This window comes from Chiloscyllium plagiosum, unplaced genomic scaffold (assembly GCF_037043375.1).
Source record: "Chiloscyllium plagiosum isolate Xiang-an unplaced genomic scaffold, Cpla_swu_hap1 HiC_scaffold_51, whole genome shotgun sequence".
Lineage (NCBI taxonomy): Eukaryota > Metazoa > Chordata > Chondrichthyes > Orectolobiformes > Hemiscylliidae > Chiloscyllium > Chiloscyllium plagiosum.
This window is the reverse complement of record NW_028270189.1, coordinates 28536330-28554049: the sequence shown is the minus strand read 5'-3', so window position 1 is coordinate 28554049 and position 17720 is coordinate 28536330. Positions and strand designations below refer to the sequence as shown.

At 45.3% G+C, this 17720-nt stretch overlaps 3 non-coding genes across 3 annotated transcripts; all 3 read left to right on the top strand.

Annotated features, from left to right (window-relative positions):
• Positions 1 to 4029: 4029 nt before the first annotated feature.
• On the top strand, positions 4030 to 4111 carry trnal-cag (transfer RNA leucine (anticodon CAG)). The gene has a single exon. It is a non-coding gene; the product is annotated as a tRNA-Leu (tRNA).
• A 9976-nt stretch (positions 4112 to 14087) lies between these two features.
• trnal-cag (transfer RNA leucine (anticodon CAG)) lies at positions 14088 to 14169 on the top strand. Its single transcript has one exon. It is a non-coding gene; the product is annotated as a tRNA-Leu (tRNA).
• Positions 14170 to 17439: 3270 nt separating this feature from the next.
• Positions 17440 to 17521, top strand: trnal-cag (transfer RNA leucine (anticodon CAG)). The gene has a single exon. It is a non-coding gene; the product is annotated as a tRNA-Leu (tRNA).
• The last annotated feature ends 199 nt before the right edge of the window (positions 17522 to 17720 follow it).

Below are 17720 nucleotides of genomic sequence, written 5' to 3'. Positions count from 1 at the left end.
TCCAACTCAGTTGGTATCCATGTGGCTCATGTCCAGGAGTGAACATCTCAGCAACAAATTGCACGGTTAAGGTAAAAGGCACGGAAAGTGGCATCTCGAACTGGCTCCGAGGTCAGAGCATTCTCACAATGTGATCTGTCGTTCTCGGATTGTAATGCTACCTCCGGTTTTAGGGTGGAGAACATTCTTTGGGACTCTTATTCTGAAAAAAAAACAGATACAGTGACAGAAACTATGCTGCAAGGTATGATGTGGAACACGGCCTGCTCAGGTTTGTGCATTTTCCCTGTAGTCCGGTGTGTTTCGTGTAAACGTGAAAGTCGTCCTGTTTCGAGCAATGGGTGAAATCATTTAGCAAAGCAAGAATAGAAATTCCAGTAATGTCAAGCAGCTCATGGTTATTTGAACAAATCATAAGCGAACCCATATTCTCACGCACTGACAGATACATTTGTAGCTGAAAAGAGTCTGAGAAGATAGACTCAGCTTACCATTGAGTTTTGTCTGGATTGATGGGCTATCAATATCTGCTGCGAAATTGACATTGTAGCCGGGCACATCCCAGCAGCTGTGCGAGTCCGAGAGGAATCATGGAACCCTTTTCATGTGACTTTGCATCTGTTGTTATGCAGGAGCACAATTGAAGATACAAGTAAATGAGGTGGCGCGGCCGGCTGGTAGTGTGGCCGAGCGGTCTAAGGCGCTGGATCCAGGTTCCAGTCTCGAAAGGGGCGTGGGTTCGAATCCCACCGCTGCCATTTCTGCTGATCAACTCCAACGCTGCAGCTTGTTAAAATGCTGTTTCGGTGTCCACTGTATATTGATGTTGAAAACAAAAGTATAATGGGTTTGCTTCCCAGGGAATTAACTTTGGTGTGAGATATTGCCAAATATTTGAAAATGTCTCCACTGTCATGATCGTGTTCGCCTCCCACGCGGAAAATCGCAAACAGTTCTGCAGTCCCAGGCAAGTTGAGCTTTTACTGGAACCGAATGGAGACTGTTATTTCATCGTTGTTGTGAAACGAAGTCCTACGGTGACTCTACTCGTTGTTATTTGGGTTTCTAGCTAATGGGAAAATCGTTCCAGTGAATTTCGATGTCATACCTTATTGAATTTCTCCCATTTCCTTCATTTCCGTCCTGGAAACATCGGAAGGGAAAGGTAATCTAATCGAGACTGTGATTGGTGAAATTCATTTTTACGGTCAATTCTTATTATGTTCTTTCTTTCTCTCGTTTCAGCATTGTCTGGAAAGTGGTGGTGCGCTAAGGCTGCAGTATGTTTGAAAGAGTCGTTTGGAAATGCCCTCTTGTTAGTTGTGAGATTACTTTATGACTCATGCCCTCGGACTGTATCACATTTAGCATTCATGCATCTCTGCGTCTGAAAATGCATGAGGTATGCCAGTTTTGTTTGTGTTCCATGTTAAATGCTTTCTGTTTTGCGATTCGCTCAACACATTTCGATTTAACAGGATTTCTGAGGTAACTTCCAGCAGCAAAAATCCTCAGCTGAGGATCTGGGAAAATTTCACAGAGTATGGTCAGTCGGAGCTAAAGTAAGGAAGTCGTTCCTTTTTTGCAGTGTTTCACAATACTACCTTTCCCGTGAGCAGTCGAACAGACTAAATGATTGTGCCACAGACTGCGATGGCAAACTCCGCTAAAAAGTAATCCTTTAAAGCCGGTGGAAGCAACATGACGTTATTGGGGTACACCGTGGAAAAAGATACTTCGGTGGACCTCGTCCATGCTCACCACATTGCCAAAATTAAACAAGTCCCGTTCCCCAGCATTTGACCCCAATCCCTCTAAACGCATCCTATCCAGAAACTCACCCGATTACCTTTGCAATTTTCTGAGTGTAATAGCCTCCTCCACTTCCTCTGGTAGATCATTCCAAACACGCACAACCTTCTTTGTGGGAAATGTGCCTCAGGTCCTTTGTCACTTTCAGCCCACTCACCTTAAAGCTATGCTGTCGAGTTTTCAACTCACACCAACTTGGGTAAAGCACGTAAATACACAGTTTACCACCCTTCCATAAGGTCATGTCGCAGCTGTTACGCTGCAGGGAAAGTCGTCCCAGCCTATTCCACCTCGCCCTACGGTACAAACATCGACGACATCTTTGTCTATATTTTGTCATCAATTTAACGTGTCTTTTTTTTTACGTTTCCAAGATGTCGATTACGCTGGACAACAACGAGCTATTGGAAACAGAAAGGGGAGACGTAGAACGGATTCAACTTTCAGTGCTGGACGCCACGGAGCTGCAGCACATCCGGCTGTGGCTTGTTTCTGTCGTGTAGTGGTCATCACGTTCGCCTAACACGCGAAAGATCCCCAGTCCGGAACTGGGCAGAAACTGCTTTGTTCTTCAACTGCAGCCTTTTACATGGACAAGAGCTGAGCTTTCTTGCATGCTTTCCCATCTGCAAACCTGCCTTCGAATTTGCTTGAATAAACCTGCTCTGGTAGTGAAATGTAATGCAATTCCATTTAATTACAGTGCAAAGCGTTGTTAAATTTTTCTCCAACCTGGTTCTGATCATATGCCATTCTGTTGGAGAGTGCAGTTACCGCCTTCTGATCCTTCCACGAAAAGCAGTACCGCATTTGCCTTCCTTGCGCAGGCGGCACGGTTCAAAGACAGGAAAGAAGCAGATGCTCTGGTGTCACAGCGCACCACGAATTCCTGAACTTGTCTGTCTGTCAAATGTACCCCAAGGTCGTCTCAGAAAGACCTCATTTGGAAGCTGTCAATCGTTATTCAACGTGCGAGAATTGGCACCAGATATCCTGAATCATGTTTTGGAGCAATTCGCACGTTAGTGGCTCATTCAATCAGCAACAGCAATGAAAGAAATTGCACTCTCAGGAACCTTTCGACTTGCGTCGCTAGTATTAAGGTCCGCCCCTAGATTTAAGTCATGTTGGAACTGAAACGGAGGAATCGACAGAGAGGCTACAGAATGATATCGCATCCATTTGGTTTTCTTTTAATCACTGACGAGCAGGAAAATGTAAACGGGGAGGGCGTGTGGAGAAGTGAGGCAGTTGCAGCTCTGGTGAAATTCCTTCTTTGTGATTCACTCAGCAGCCAGAGACGTGAAGGTGACTCAGGCGTGAAAGCTCTTCACATCGAGAACAAAAAGCACTCAAGGGCAGTTAGCACCTCTTCTGGAGTGGGGGTGGGGTGAGGTAATTACCTTTTGACTTCTGTTGCTATGTTCAGAAACTGGCTTTTAGATTGAAGTGAACAGAAACTGCATTTCTAAAAAGCACCACGGAATTTAGCAAAATTTATTGAGTCGCTTCTCCTCGATTCCCACCCAGGTTTCCAACTCAGTTGGTATCCATGTGGCTCATGTCCAGGAGTGAACATCTCAGCAACAAATTGCACGGTTAAGGTAAAAGGCACGGAAAGTGGCATCTCGAACTGGCTCCGAGGTCAGAGCATTCTCACAATGTGATCTGTCGTTCTCGGATTGTAATGCTACCTCCGGTTTTAGGGTGGAGAACATTCTTTGGGACTCTTATTCTGAAAAAAAAAACAGATACAGTGACAGAAACTATGCTGCAAGGTATGATGTGGAACACGGCCTGCTCAGGTATGTGCATTTTCCCTGTAGTCCGGTGTGTTTCGTGTTCCGTGTAAACGTGAAAGTCGTCCTGTTTCGAGCAATGGGTGAAATCATTTAGCAAAGCAAGAATGGAAATTCCAGTAATGTCAAGCAGCTCATGGTTATTTGAACAAATCATAAGCGAACCCATATTCTCACGCACTGACAGATACATTTGTAGCTGAAAAGAGTCTGAGAAGATAGACTCAGCTTACCATTGATTTTTGTCTGGATTGATGGGCTATCAATATCTGCTGCGAAATTGACATTGTAGCCGGGCACATCCCAGCAGCTGTGCGAGTCCGAGAGGAATCATGGAACCCTTTTCATGTGACTTTGCATCTGTTGTTATGCAGGAGCACAATTGGAGATACAAGTAAATGAGGTGGCGCGGCCGGCTGGTAGTGTGGCCGAGCGGTCTAAGGCGCTGGATCCAGGTTCCAGTCTCGAAAGGGGCGTGGGTTCGAATCCCACCACTGCCATTTCTGCTGATCAACTCCAACGCTGCAGCTTGTTAAAATGCTGTTTCGGTGCCCACTGTATATTGATGTTGAAAACAAAAGTATAATGGGTTTGCTTCCCAGGGAATTAACTTTGGTGTGAGATACTGCCAAATATTTGAAAATGTCTCCACTGTCATGATCGTGTTCGCCTCCCGCGCGGAAAATCGCAAACAGTTCTGCCGTCCCAGGCAAGTTGAGCTTTTACTGGAACCGAATGGAGACTGTTATTTCATCGTTGTTGTGAAACGAAGTCCTACGGTGACTCTACTCGTTGTTATTTGGGTTTCTAGCTAATGGGAAAATCGTTCCAGTGAATTTCGATGTCATACCTTATTGAATTTCTCCCATTTCCTTCATTTCCGTCCTGGAAACATCGGAAGGGAAAGGTAATCTAATCGAGACTGTGATTGGTGAAATTCATTTTTACGGCCAATTCTTATTATGTTCTTTCTTTCTCTCGTTTCAGCATTGTCTGGAAAGTGGTGGTGCGCTAAGGCTGCAGTATGTTTGAAAGAGTCGTTTGGAAATGCCCTCTTGTTAGTTGTGAGATTACTTTATGACTCATGCCCTCGGACTGTATCACATTTAGCATTCATGCATCTCTGCGTCTGAAAATGCATGAGGTATGCCAGTTTTGTTTGTGTTCCATGTTAAATGCTTTCTGTTTTGCGATTCGCTCAACACATTTCGATTTAACAGGATTTCTGAGGTAACTTCCAGCAGCAAAAATCCTCAGCTGAGGATCTTGGAAAATTTCACAGAGTATGGTCAGTCGGAGCTAAAGTAAGGAAGTCGTTCCTTTTTTGCAGTGTTTCACAATACTACCTTTCCCGTGAGCAGTCGAACAGACTAAATGATTGTGCCACAGACTGCGATGGCAAACTCCGCTAAAAAGTAATCCTTTAAAGCCGGTGGAAGCAACATGACGTTATTGGGGTACACCGTGGAAAAAGATACTTCGGTGGACCTCGTCCATGCTCACCACATTGCCAAAATTAAACAAGTCCCGTTCCCCAGCATTTGACCCCAATCCCTCTAAACGCATCCTATCCAGAAACTCACCCGATTACCTTTGCAATTTTCTGAGTGTAATAGCCTCCTCCACTTCCTCTGGTAGATCATTCCAAACACGCACAACCTTCTTTGTGGGAAATGTGCCTCAGGTCCTTTGTCACTTTCAGCCCACTCACCTTAAAGCTATGCTGTCGAGTTTTCAACTCACACCAACTTGGGTAAAGCACGTAAATACTCAGTTTACCACCCTTCCATAAGGTCATGTCGCAGCTGTTACGCTGCAGGGAAAGTCGTCCCAGCCTATTCCACCTCGCCCTACGGTACAAACATCGACGACATCTTTGTCTATATTTTGTCATCAATTTAACGTGTCTATTTTTTTACGTTTCCAAGATGTCGATTACGCTGGACAACAACGAGCTATTGGAAACAGAAAGGGGAGACGTAGAACGGATTCAACTTTCAGTGCTGGACGCCACGGAGCTGCAGCACATCCGGCTGTGGCTTGTTTCTGTCGTGTAGTGGTCATCACGTTCGCCTAACACGCGAAAGATCCCCAGTCCGGAACTGGGCATAAACTGCTTTGTTCTTCAACTGCAGCCTTTTACATGGACAAGAGCTGAGCTTTCTTGCATGCTTTCCCATCTGCAAACCTGCCTTCGAATTTGCTTGAATAAACCTGCTCTGGTAGTGAAATGTAATGCAATTCCATTTAATTACAGTGCAAAGCGTTGTTAAATTTTTCTCCAACCTGGTTCTGATCATATGCCATTCTGTTGGAGAGTGCAGTTACCGCCTTCTGATCCTTCCACGAAAAGCAGTACCGCATTTGCCTTCCTTGCGCAGGCGGCACGGTTCAAAGACAGGAAAGAAGCAGATGCTCTGGTGTCACAGCGCACCACGAATTCCTGAACTTGTCTGTCTGTCAAATGTACCCCAAGGTCGTCTCAGAAAGACCTCATTTGGAAGCTGTCAATCGTTATTCAACGTGCGAGAATTGGCACCAGATATCCTGAATCATGTTTTGGAGCAATTCGCACGTTAGTGGCTCATTCAATCAGCAACAGCAATGAAAGGAATTGCACTCTCAGGAACCTTTCGACTTGCGTCGCTAGTATTAAGGTCCGCCCCTAGATTTAAGTCATGTTGGAACTGAAACGGAGGAATCGACAGAGAGGCTACAGAATGATATCGCATCCATTTGGTTTTCTTTTAATCACTGACGAGCAGGAAAATGTAAACGGGGAGGGCGTGTGGAGAAGTGAGGCAGTTGCAGCTCTGGTGAAATTCCTTCTTTGTGATTCACTCAGCAGCCAGAGACGTGAAGGTGACTCAGGCGTGAAAGCTCTTCACATCGAGAACAAAAAGCACTCAAGGGCAGTTAGCACCTCTTCTGGAGTGGGGGTGGGGTGAGGTAATTACCTTTTGACTTCTGTTGCTATGTTCAGAAACTGGCTTTTAGATTGAGGTGAACAGAAACTGCATTTCTAAAAAGCACCACGGAATTTAGCAAAATTTATTGAGTCGCTTCTCCTCGATTCCCACCCAGGTTTCCAACTCAGTTGGTATCCATGTGGCTCATGTCCAGGAGTGAACATCTCAGCAACAAATTGCACGGTTAAGGTAAAAGGCACGGAAAGTGGCATCTCGAACTGGCTCCGAGGTCAGAGCATTCTCACAATGTGATCTGTCGTTCTCGGATTGTAATGCTACCTCCGGTTTTAGGGTGGAGAACATTCTTTGGGACTCTTATTCTGAAAAAAAAACACATACAGTGACAGAAACTATGCTGCAAGGTATGATGTGGAACACGGCCTGCTCAGGTTTGTGCATTTTCCCTGTAGTCCGGTGTGTTTCGTGTTCCGTGTAAACGTGAAAGTCGTCCTGTTTCGAGCAATGGGTGAAATCATTTAGCAAAGCAAGAATGGAAATTCCAGTAATGTCAAGCAGCTCATGGTTATTTGAACAAATCATAAGCGAACCCATATTCTCACGCACTGACAGATACATTTGTAGCTGAAAAGAGTCTGAGAAGATAGACTCAGCTTACCATTGAGTTTTGTCTGGATTGATGGGCTATCAATATCTGCTGCGAAATTGACATTGTAGCCGGGCACATCCCAGCAGCTGTGCGAGTCCGAGAGGAATCATGGAACCCTTTTCATGTGACTTTGCATCTGTTGTTATGCAGGAGCACAATTGAAGATACAAGTAAATGAGGTGGCGCGGCCGGCTGGTAGTGTGGCCGAGCGGTCTAAGGCGCTGGATCCAGGTTCCAGTCTCGAAAGGGGCGTGGGTTCGAATCCCACCGCTGCCATTTCTGCTGATCAACTCCAACGCTGCAGCTTGTTAAAATGCTGTTTCGGTGCCCACTGTATATTGATGTTGAAAACAAAAGTATAATGGGTTTGCTTCGCAGGGAATTAACTTTGGTGTGAGATATTGCCAAATATTTGAAAATGTCTCCACTGTCATGATCGTGTTCGCCTCCCACGCGGAAAATCGCAAACAGTTCTGCAGTCCCAGGCAAGTTGAGCTTTTACTGGAACCGAATGGAGACTGTTATTTCATCGTTGTTGTGAAACGAAGTCCTACGGTGACTCTACTCGTTGTTATTTGGGTTTCTAGCTAATGGGAAAATCGTTCCAGTGAATTTCGATGTCATACCTTATTGAATTTCTCCCATTTCCTTCATTTCCGTCCTGGAAACATCGGAAGGGAAAGGTAATCTAATCGAGACTGTGATTGGTGAAATTCATTTTTACGGTCAATTCTTATTATGTTCTTTCTTTCTCTCGTTTCAGCATTGTCTGGAAAGTGGTGGTGCGCTAAGGCTGCAGTATGTTTGAAAGAGTCGTTTGGAAATGCCCTCTTGTTAGTTGTGAGATTACTTTATGACTCATGCCCTCGGACTGTATCACAGTTAGCATTCATGCATCTCTGCGTCTGAAAATGCATGAGGTATGCCAGTTTTGTTTGTGTTCCATGTTAAATGCTTTCTGTTTTGCGATTCGCTCAACACATTTCGATTTAACAGGATTTCTGAGGTAACTTCCAGCAGCAAAAATCCTCAGCTGAGGATCTGGGAAAATTTCACAGAGTATGGTCAGTCGGAGCTAAAGTAAGGAAGTCGTTCCTTTTTTGCAGTGTTTCACAATACTACCTTTCCCGTGAGCAGTCGAACAGACTAAATGATTGTGCCACAGACTGCGATGGCAAACTCCGCTAAAAAGTAATCCTTTAAAGCCGGTGGAAGCAACATGACGTTATTGGGGTACACCGTGGAAAAAGATACTTCGGTGGACCTCGTCCATGCTCACCACATTGCCAAAATTAAACAAGTCCCGTTCCCCAGCATTTGACCCCAATCCCTCTAAACGCATCCTATCCAGAAACTCACCCGATTACCTTTGCAATTTTCTGAGTGTAATAGCCTCCTCCACTTCCTCTGGTAGATCATTCCAAACACGCACAACCTTCTTTGTGGGAAATGTGCCTCAGGTCCTTTGTCACTTTCAGCCCACTCACCTTAAAGCTATGCTGTCGAGTTTTCAACTCACACCAACTTGGGTAAAGCACGTAAATACACAGTTTACCACCCTTCCATAAGGTCATGTCGCAGCTGTTACGCTGCAGGGAAAGTCGTCCCAGCCTATTCCACCTCGCCCTACGGTACAAACATCGACGACATCTTTGTCTATATTTTGTCATCAATTTAACGTGTCTTTTTTTTTACGTTTCCAAGATGTCGATTACGCTGGACAACAACGAGCTATTGGAAACAGAAAGGGGAGACGTAGAACGGATTCAACTTTCAGTGCTGGACGCCACGGAGCTGCAGCACATCCGGCTGTGGCTTGTTTCTGTCGTGTAGTGGTCATCACGTTCGCCTAACACGCGAAAGATCCCCAGTCCGGAACTGGGCAGAAACTGCTTTGTTCTTCAACTGCAGCCTTTTACATGGACAAGAGCTGAGCTTTCTTGCATGCTTTCCCATCTGCAAACCTGCCTTCGAATTTGCTTGAATAAACCTGCTCTGGTAGTGAAATGTAATGCAATTCCATTTAATTACAGTGCAAAGCGTTGTTAAATTTTTCTCCAACCTGGTTCTGATCATATGCCATTCTGTTGGAGAGTGCAGTTACCGCCTTCTGATCCTTCCACGAAAAGCAGTACCGCATTTGCCTTCCTTGCGCAGGCGGCACGGTTCAAAGACAGGAAAGAAGCAGATGCTCTGGTGTCACAGCGCACCACGAATTCCTGAACTTGTCTGTCTGTCAAATGTACCCCAAGGTCGTCTCAGAAAGACCTCATTTGGAAGCTGTCAATCGTTATTCAACGTGCGAGAATTGGCACCAGATATCCTGAATCATGTTTTGGAGCAATTCGCACGTTAGTGGCTCATTCAATCAGCAACAGCAATGAAAGAAATTGCACTCTCAGGAACCTTTCGACTTGCGTCGCTAGTATTAAGGTCCGCCCCTAGATTTAAGTCATGTTGGAACTGAAACGGAGGAATCGACAGAGAGGCTACAGAATGATATCGCATCCATTTGGTTTTCTTTTAATCACTGACGAGCAGGAAAATGTAAACGGGGAGGGCGTGTGGAGAAGTGAGGCAGTTGCAGCTCTGGTGAAATTCCTTCTTTGTGATTCACTCAGCAGCCAGAGACGTGAAGGTGACTCAGGCGTGAAAGCTCTTCACATCGAGAACAAAAAGCACTCAAGGGCAGTTAGCACCTCTTCTGGAGTGGGGGTGGGGTGAGGTAATTACCTTTTGACTTCTGTTGCTATGTTCAGAAACTGGCTTTTAGATTGAGGTGAACAGAAACTGCATTTCTAAAAAGCACCACGGAATTTAGCAAAATTTATTGAGTCGCTTCTCCTCGATTCCCACCCAGGTTTCCAACTCAGTTGGTATCCATGTGGCTCATGTCCAGGAGTGAACATCTCAGCAACAAATTGCACGGTTAAGGTAAAAGGCACGGAAAGTGGCATCTCGAACTGGCTCCGAGGTCAGAGCATTCTCACAATGTGATCTGTCGTTCTCGGATTGTAATGCTACCTCCGGTTTTAGGGTGGAGAACATTCTTTGGGACTCTTATTCTGAAAAAAAAAACAGATACAGTGACAGAAACTATGCTGCAAGGTATGATGTGGAACACGGCCTGCTCAGGTATGTGCATTTTCCCTGTAGTCCGGTGTGTTTCGTGTTCCGTGTAAACGTGAAAGTCGTCCTGTTTCGAGCAATGGGTGAAATCATTTAGCAAAGCAAGAATGGAAATTCCAGTAATGTCAAGCAGCTCATGGTTATTTGAACAAATCATAAGCGAACCCATATTCTCACGCACTGACAGATACATTTGTAGCTGAAAAGAGTCTGAGAAGATAGACTCAGCTTACCATTGATTTTTGTCTGGATTGATGGGCTATCAATATCTGCTGCGAAATTGACATTGTAGCCGGGCACATCCCAGCAGCTGTGCGAGTCCGAGAGGAATCATGGAACCCTTTTCATGTGACTTTGCATCTGTTGTTATGCAGGAGCACAATTGAAGATACAAGTAAATGAGGTGGCGCGGCCGGCTGGTAGTGTGGCCGAGCGGTCTAAGGCGCTGGATCCAGGTTCCAGTCTCGAAAGGGGCGTGGGTTCGAATCCCACCGCTGCCATTTCTGCTGATCAACTCCAACGCTGCAGCTTGTTAAAATGCTGTTTCGGTGCCCACTGTATATTGATGTTGAAAACAAAAGTATAATGGTTTTGCTTCCCAGGGAATTAACTTTGGTGTGAGATATTGCCAAATATTTGAAAATGTCTCCACTGTCATGATCGTGTTCGCCTCCCACGCGGAAAATCGCAAACAGTTCTGCAGTCCCAGGCAAGTTGAGCTTTTACTGGAACCGAATGGAGACTGTTATTTCATCGTTGTTGTGAAACGAAGTCCTACGGTGACTCTACTCGTTGTTATTTGGGTTTCTAGCGAATGGGAAAATCGTTCCAGTGAATTTCGATGTCATACCTTATTGAATTTCTCCCATTTCCTTCATTTCCGTCCTGGAAACATCGGAAGGAAAAGGTAATCTAATCGAGACTGTGATTGGTGAAATTCATTTTTACGGTCAATTCTTATTATGTTCTTTCTTTCTCTCGTTTCAGCATTGTCTGGAAAGTGGTGGTGCGCTAAGGCTGCAGTATGTTTGAAAGAGTCGTTTGGAAATGCCCTCTTGTTAGTTGTGAGATTACTTTATGACTCATGCCCTCGGACTGTATCACATTTAGCATTCATGCATCTCTGCGTCTGAAAATGCATGAGGTATGCCAGTTTTGTTTGTGTTCCATGTTAAATGCTTTCTGTTTTGCGATTCGCTCAACACATTTCGATTTAACAGGATTTCTGAGGTAACTTCCAGCAGCAAAAATCCTCAGCTGAGGATCTGGGAAAATTTCACAGAGTATGGTCAGTCGGAGCTAAAGTAAGGAAGTCGTTCCTTTTTTGCAGTGTTTCACAATACTACCTTTCCCGTGAGCAGTCGAACAGACTAAATGATTGTGCCACAGACTGCGATGGCAAACTCCGCTAAAAAGTAATCCTTTAAAGCCGGTGGAAGCAACATGACGTTATTGGGGTACACCGTGGAAAAAGATACTTCGGTGGACCTCGTCCATGCTCACCACATTGCCAAAATTAAACAAGTCCCGTTCCCCAGCATTTGACCCCAATCCCTCTAAACGCATCCTATCCAGAAACTCACCCGATTACCTTTGCAATTTTCTGAGTGTAATAGCCTCCTCCACTTCCTCTGGTAGATCATTCCAAACACGCACAACCTTCTTTGTGGGAAATGTGCCTCAGGTCCTTTGTCACTTTCAGCCCACTCACCTTAAAGCTATGCTGTCGAGTTTTCAACTCACACCAACTTGGGTAAAGCACGTAAATACACAGTTTACCACCCTTCCATAAGGTCATGTCGCAGCTGTTACGCTGCAGGGAAAGTCGTCCCAGCCTATTCCACCTCGCCCTACGGTACAAACATCGACGACATCTTTGTCTATATTTTGTCATCAATTTAACGTGTCTTTTTTTTTACGTTTCCAAGATGTCGATTACGCTGGACAACAACGAGCTATTGGAAACAGAAAGGGGAGACGTAGAACGGATTCAACTTTCAGTGCTGGACGCCACGGAGCTGCAGCACATCCGGCTGTGGCTTGTTTCTGTCGTGTAGTGGTCATCACGTTCGCCTAACACGCGAAAGATCCCCAGTCCGGAACTGGGCAGAAACTGCTTTGTTCTTCAACTGCAGCCTTTTACATGGACAAGAGCTGAGCTTTCTTGCATGCTTTCCCATCTGCAAACCTGCCTTCGAATTTGCTTGAATAAACCTGCTCTGGTAGTGAAATGTAATGCAATTCCATTTAATTATAGTGCAAAGCGTTGTTAAATTTTTCTCCAACCTGGTTCTGATCATATGCCATTCTGTTGGAGAGTGCAGTTACCGCCTTCTGATCCTTCCACGAAAAGCAGGACCGCATTTGCCTTCCTTGCGCAGGCGGCACGGTTCAAAGACAGGAAAGAAGCAGATGCTCTGGTGTCACAGCGCACCACGAATTCCTGAACTTGTCTGTCTGTCAAATGTACCCCAAGGTCGTCTCAGAAAGACCTCATTTGGAAGCTGTCAATCGTTATTCAACGTGCGAGAATTGGCACCAGATATCCTGAATCATGTTTTGGAGCAATTCGCACGTTAGTGGCTCATTCAATCAGCAACAGCAATGAAAGGAATTGCACTCTCAGGAACCTTTCGACTTGCGTCGCTAGTATTAAGGTCCGCCCCTAGATTTAAGTCATGTTGGAACTGAAACGGAGGAATCGACAGAGAGGCTACAGAATGATATCGCATCCATTTGGTTTTCTTTTAATCACTGACGAGCAGGAAAATGTAAACGGGGAGGGCGTGTGGAGAAGTGAGGCAGTTGCAGCTCTGGTGAAATTCCTTCTTTGTGATTCACTCAGCAGCCAGAGACGTGAAGGTGACTCAGGCGTGAAAGCTCTTCACATCGAGAACAAAAAGCACTCAAGGGCAGTTAGCACCTCTTCTGGAGTGGGGGTGGGGTGAGGTAATTACCTTTTGACTTCTGTTGCGATGTTCAGAAACTGGCTTTTAGATTGAGGTGAACAGAAACTGCATTTCTAAAAAGCACCACGGAATTTAGCAAAATTTATTGAGTCGCTTCTCCTCGATTCCCACCCAGGTTTCCAACTCAGTTGGTATCCATGTGGCTCATGTCCAGGAGTGAACATCTCAGCAACAAATTGCACGGTTAAGGTAAAAGGCACGGAAAGTGGCATCTCGAACTGGCTCCGAGGTCAGAGCATTCTCACAATGTGATCTGTCGTTCTCGGATTGTAATGCTACCTCCGGTTTTAGGGTGGAGAACATTCTTTGGGACTCTTATTCTGAAAAAAAAAACAGATACAGTGACAGAAACTATGCTGCAAGGTATGATGTGGAACACGGCCTGCTCAGGTATGTGCATTTTCCCTGTAGTCCGGTGTGTTTCGTGTTCCGTGTAAACGTGAAAGTCGTCCTGTTTCGAGCAATGGGTGAAATCATTTAGCAAAGCAAGAATGGAAATTCCAGTAATGTCAAGCAGCTCATGGTTATTTGAACAAATCATAAGCGAACCCATATTCTCACGCACTGACAGATACATTTGTAGCTGAAAAGAGTCTGAGAAGATAGACTCAGCTTACCATTGATTTTTGTCTGGATTGATGGGCTATCAATATCTGCTGCGAAATTGACATTGTAGCCGGGCACATCCCAGCAGCTGTGCGAGTCCGAGAGGAATCATGGAACCCTTTTCATGTGACTTTGCATCTGTTGTTATGCAGGAGCACAATTGGAGATACAAGTAAATGAGGTGGCGCGGCCGGCTGGTAGTGTGGCCGAGCGGTCTAAGGCGCTGGATCCAGGTTCCAGTCTCGAAAGGGGCGTGGGTTCGAATCCCACCACTGCCATTTCTGCTGATCAACTCCAACGCTGCAGCTTGTTAAAATGCTGTTTCGGTGTCCACTGTATATTGATGTTGAAAACAAAAGTATAATGGGTTTGCTTCCCAGGGAATTAACTTTGGTGTGAGATACTGCCAAATATTTGAAAATGTCTCCACTGTCATGATCGTGTTCGCCTCCCGCGCGGAAAATCGCAAACAGTTCTGCCGTCCCAGGCAAGTTGAGCTTTTACTGGAACCGAATGGAGACTGTTATTTCATCGTTGTTGTGAAACGAAGTCCTACGGTGACTCTACTCGTTGTTATTTGGGTTTCTAGCTAATGGGAAAATCGTTCCAGTGAATTTCGATGTCATACCTTATTGAATTTCTCCCATTTCCTTCATTTCCGTCCTGGAAACATCGGAAGGGAAAGGTAATCTAATCGAGACTGTGATTGGTGAAATTCATTTTTACGGCCAATTCTTATTATGTTCTTTCTTTCTCTCGTTTCAGCATTGTCTGGAAAGTGGTGGTGCGCTAAGGCTGCAGTATGTTTGAAAGAGTCGTTTGGAAATGCCCTCTTGTTAGTTGTGAGATTACTTTATGACTCATGCCCTCGGACTGTATCACATTTAGCATTCATGCATCTCTGCGTCTGAAAATGCATGAGGTATGCCAGTTTTGTTTGTGTTCCATGTTAAATGCTTTCTGTTTTGCGATTCGCTCAACACATTTCGATTTAACAGGATTTCTGAGGTAACTTCCAGCAGCAAAAATCCTCAGCTGAGGATCTGGGAAAATTTCACAGAGTATGGTCAGTCGGAGCTAAAGTAAGGAAGTCGTTCCTTTTTTGCAGTGTTTCACAATACTACCTTTCCCGTGAGCAGTCGAACAGACTAAATGATTGTGCCACAGACTGCGATGGCAAACTCCGCTAAAAAGTAATCCTTTAAAGCCGGTGGAAGCAACATGACGTTATTGGGGTACACCGTGGAAAAAGATACTTCGGTGGACCTCGTCCATGCTCACCACATTGCCAAAATTAAACAAGTCCCGTTCCCCAGCATTTGACCCCAATCCCTCTAAACGCATCCTATCCAGAAACTCACCCGATTACCTTTGCAATTTTCTGAGTGTAATAGCCTCCTCCACTTCCTCTGGTAGATCATTCCAAACACGCACAACCTTCTTTGTGGGAAATGTGCCTCAGGTCCTTTGTCACTTTCAGCCCACTCACCTTAAAGCTATGCTGTCGAGTTTTCAACTCACACCAACTTGGGTAAAGCACGTAAATGCTCAGTTTACCACCCTTCCATAAGGTCATGTCGCAGCTGTTGCGCTGCAGGGAAAGTCGTCCCAGCCTATTCCACCTCGCCCTACGGTACAAACATCGACGACATCTTTGTCTATATTTTGTCATCAATTTAACGTGTCTTTTTTTTTACGTTTCCAAGATGTCGATTACGCTGGACAACAACGAGCTATTGGAAACAGAAAGGGGAGACGTAGAACGGATTCAACTTTCAGTGCTGGACGCCACGGAGCTGCAGCACATCCGGCTGTGGCTTGTTTCTGTCGTGTAGTGGACATCACGTTCGCCTAACACGCGAAAGATCCCCAGTCCGGAACTGGGCAGAAACTGCTTTGTTCTTCAACTGCAGCCTTTTACATGGACAAGAGCTGAGCTTTCTTGCATGCTTTCCCATCTGCAAACCTGCCTTCGAATTTGCTTGAATAAACCTGCTCTGGTAGTGAAATGTAATGCAATTCCATTTAATTACAGTGCAAAGCGTTGTTAAATTTTTCTCCAACCTGGTTCTGATCATATGCCATTCTGTTGGACAGTGCAGTTACCGCCTTCTGATCCTTCCACGAAAAGCAGTACCGCATTTGCCTTCCTTGCGCAGGCGGCACGGTTCAAAGACAGGAATGAAGCAGATGCTCTGGTGTCACAGCACACCACGAATTCCTGAACTTGTCTGTCTGTCAAATGTACCCCAAGGTCGTCTCAGAAAGACCTCATTTGGAAGCTGTCAATCGTTATTCAACGTGCGAGAATTGGCACCAGATATCCTGAATCATGTTTTGGAGCAATTCGCACGTTAGTGGCTCATTCAATCAGCAACAGCAATGAAAGGAATTGCACTCTCAGGAACCTTTCGACTTGCGTCGCTAGTATTAAGGTCCGCCCCTAGATTTAAGTCATGTTGGAACTGAAACGGAGGAATCGACAGAGAGGCTACAGAATGATATCGCATCCATTTGGTTTTCTTTTAATCACTGACGAGCAGGAAAATGTAAACGGGGAGGGCGTGTGGAGAAGTGAGGCAGTTGCAGCTCTGGTGAAATTCCTTCTTTGTGATTCACTCAGCAGCCAGAGACGTGAAGGTGACTCAGGCGTGAAAGCTCTTCACATCGAGAACAAAAAGCACTCAAGGGCAGTTAGCACCTCTTCTGGAGTGGGGGTGGGGTGAGGTAATTACCTTTTGACTTCTGTTGCTATGTTCAGAAACTGGCTTTTAGATTGAGGTGAACAGAAACTGCATTTCTAAAAAGCACCACGGAATTTAGCAAAATTTATTGAGTCGCTTCTCCTCGATTCCCACCCAGGTTTCCAACTCAGTTGGTATCCATGTGGCTCATGTCCAGGAGTGAACATCTCAGCAACAAATTGCACGGTTAAGGTAAAAGGCACGGAAAGTGGCATCTCGAACTGGCTCCGAGGTCAGAGCATTCTCACAATGTGATCTGTCGTTCTCGGATTGTAATGCTACCTCCGGTTTTAGGGTGGAGAACATTCTTTGGGACTCTGATTCTGAAAAAAAAACAGATACAGTGACAGAAACTATGCTGCAAGGTATGATGTGGAACACGGCCTGCTCAGGTTTGTGCATTTTCCCTGTAGTCCGGTGTGTTTCGTGTTCCGTGTAAACGTGAAAGTCGTCCTGTTTCGAGCAATGGGTGAAATCATTTAGCAAAGCAAGAATGGAAATTCCAGTAATGTCAAGCAGCTCATGGTTATTTGAACAAATCATAAGCGAACCCATATTCTCACGCACTGACAGATACATTTGTAGCTGAAAAGAGTCTGAGAAGATAGACTCAGCTTACCATTGAGTTTTGTCTGGATTGATGGGCTATCAATATCTGCTGCGAAATTGACATTGTAGCCGGGCACATCCCAGCAGCTGTGCGAGTCCGAGAGGAATCATGGAACCCTTTTCATGTGACTTTGCATCTGTTGTGATGCAGGAGCACAATTGAAGATACAAGTAAATGAGGTGGCGCGGCCGGCTGGTAGCGTGGCCGAGCGGTCTAAGGCGCTGGATCCAGGTTCCAGTCTCGAAAGGGGCGTGGGTTCGAATCCCACCGCTGCCATTTCTGCTGATCAACTCCAACGCTGCAGCTTGTTAAAATGCTGTTTCGGTGCCCACTGTATATTGATGTTGAAAACAAAAGTATAATGGGTTTGCTTCCCAGGGAATTAACTTTGGTGTGAGATATTGCCAAATATTTGAAAATGTCTCCACTGTCATGATCGTGTTCGCCTCCCACGCGGAAAATCGCAAACAGTTCT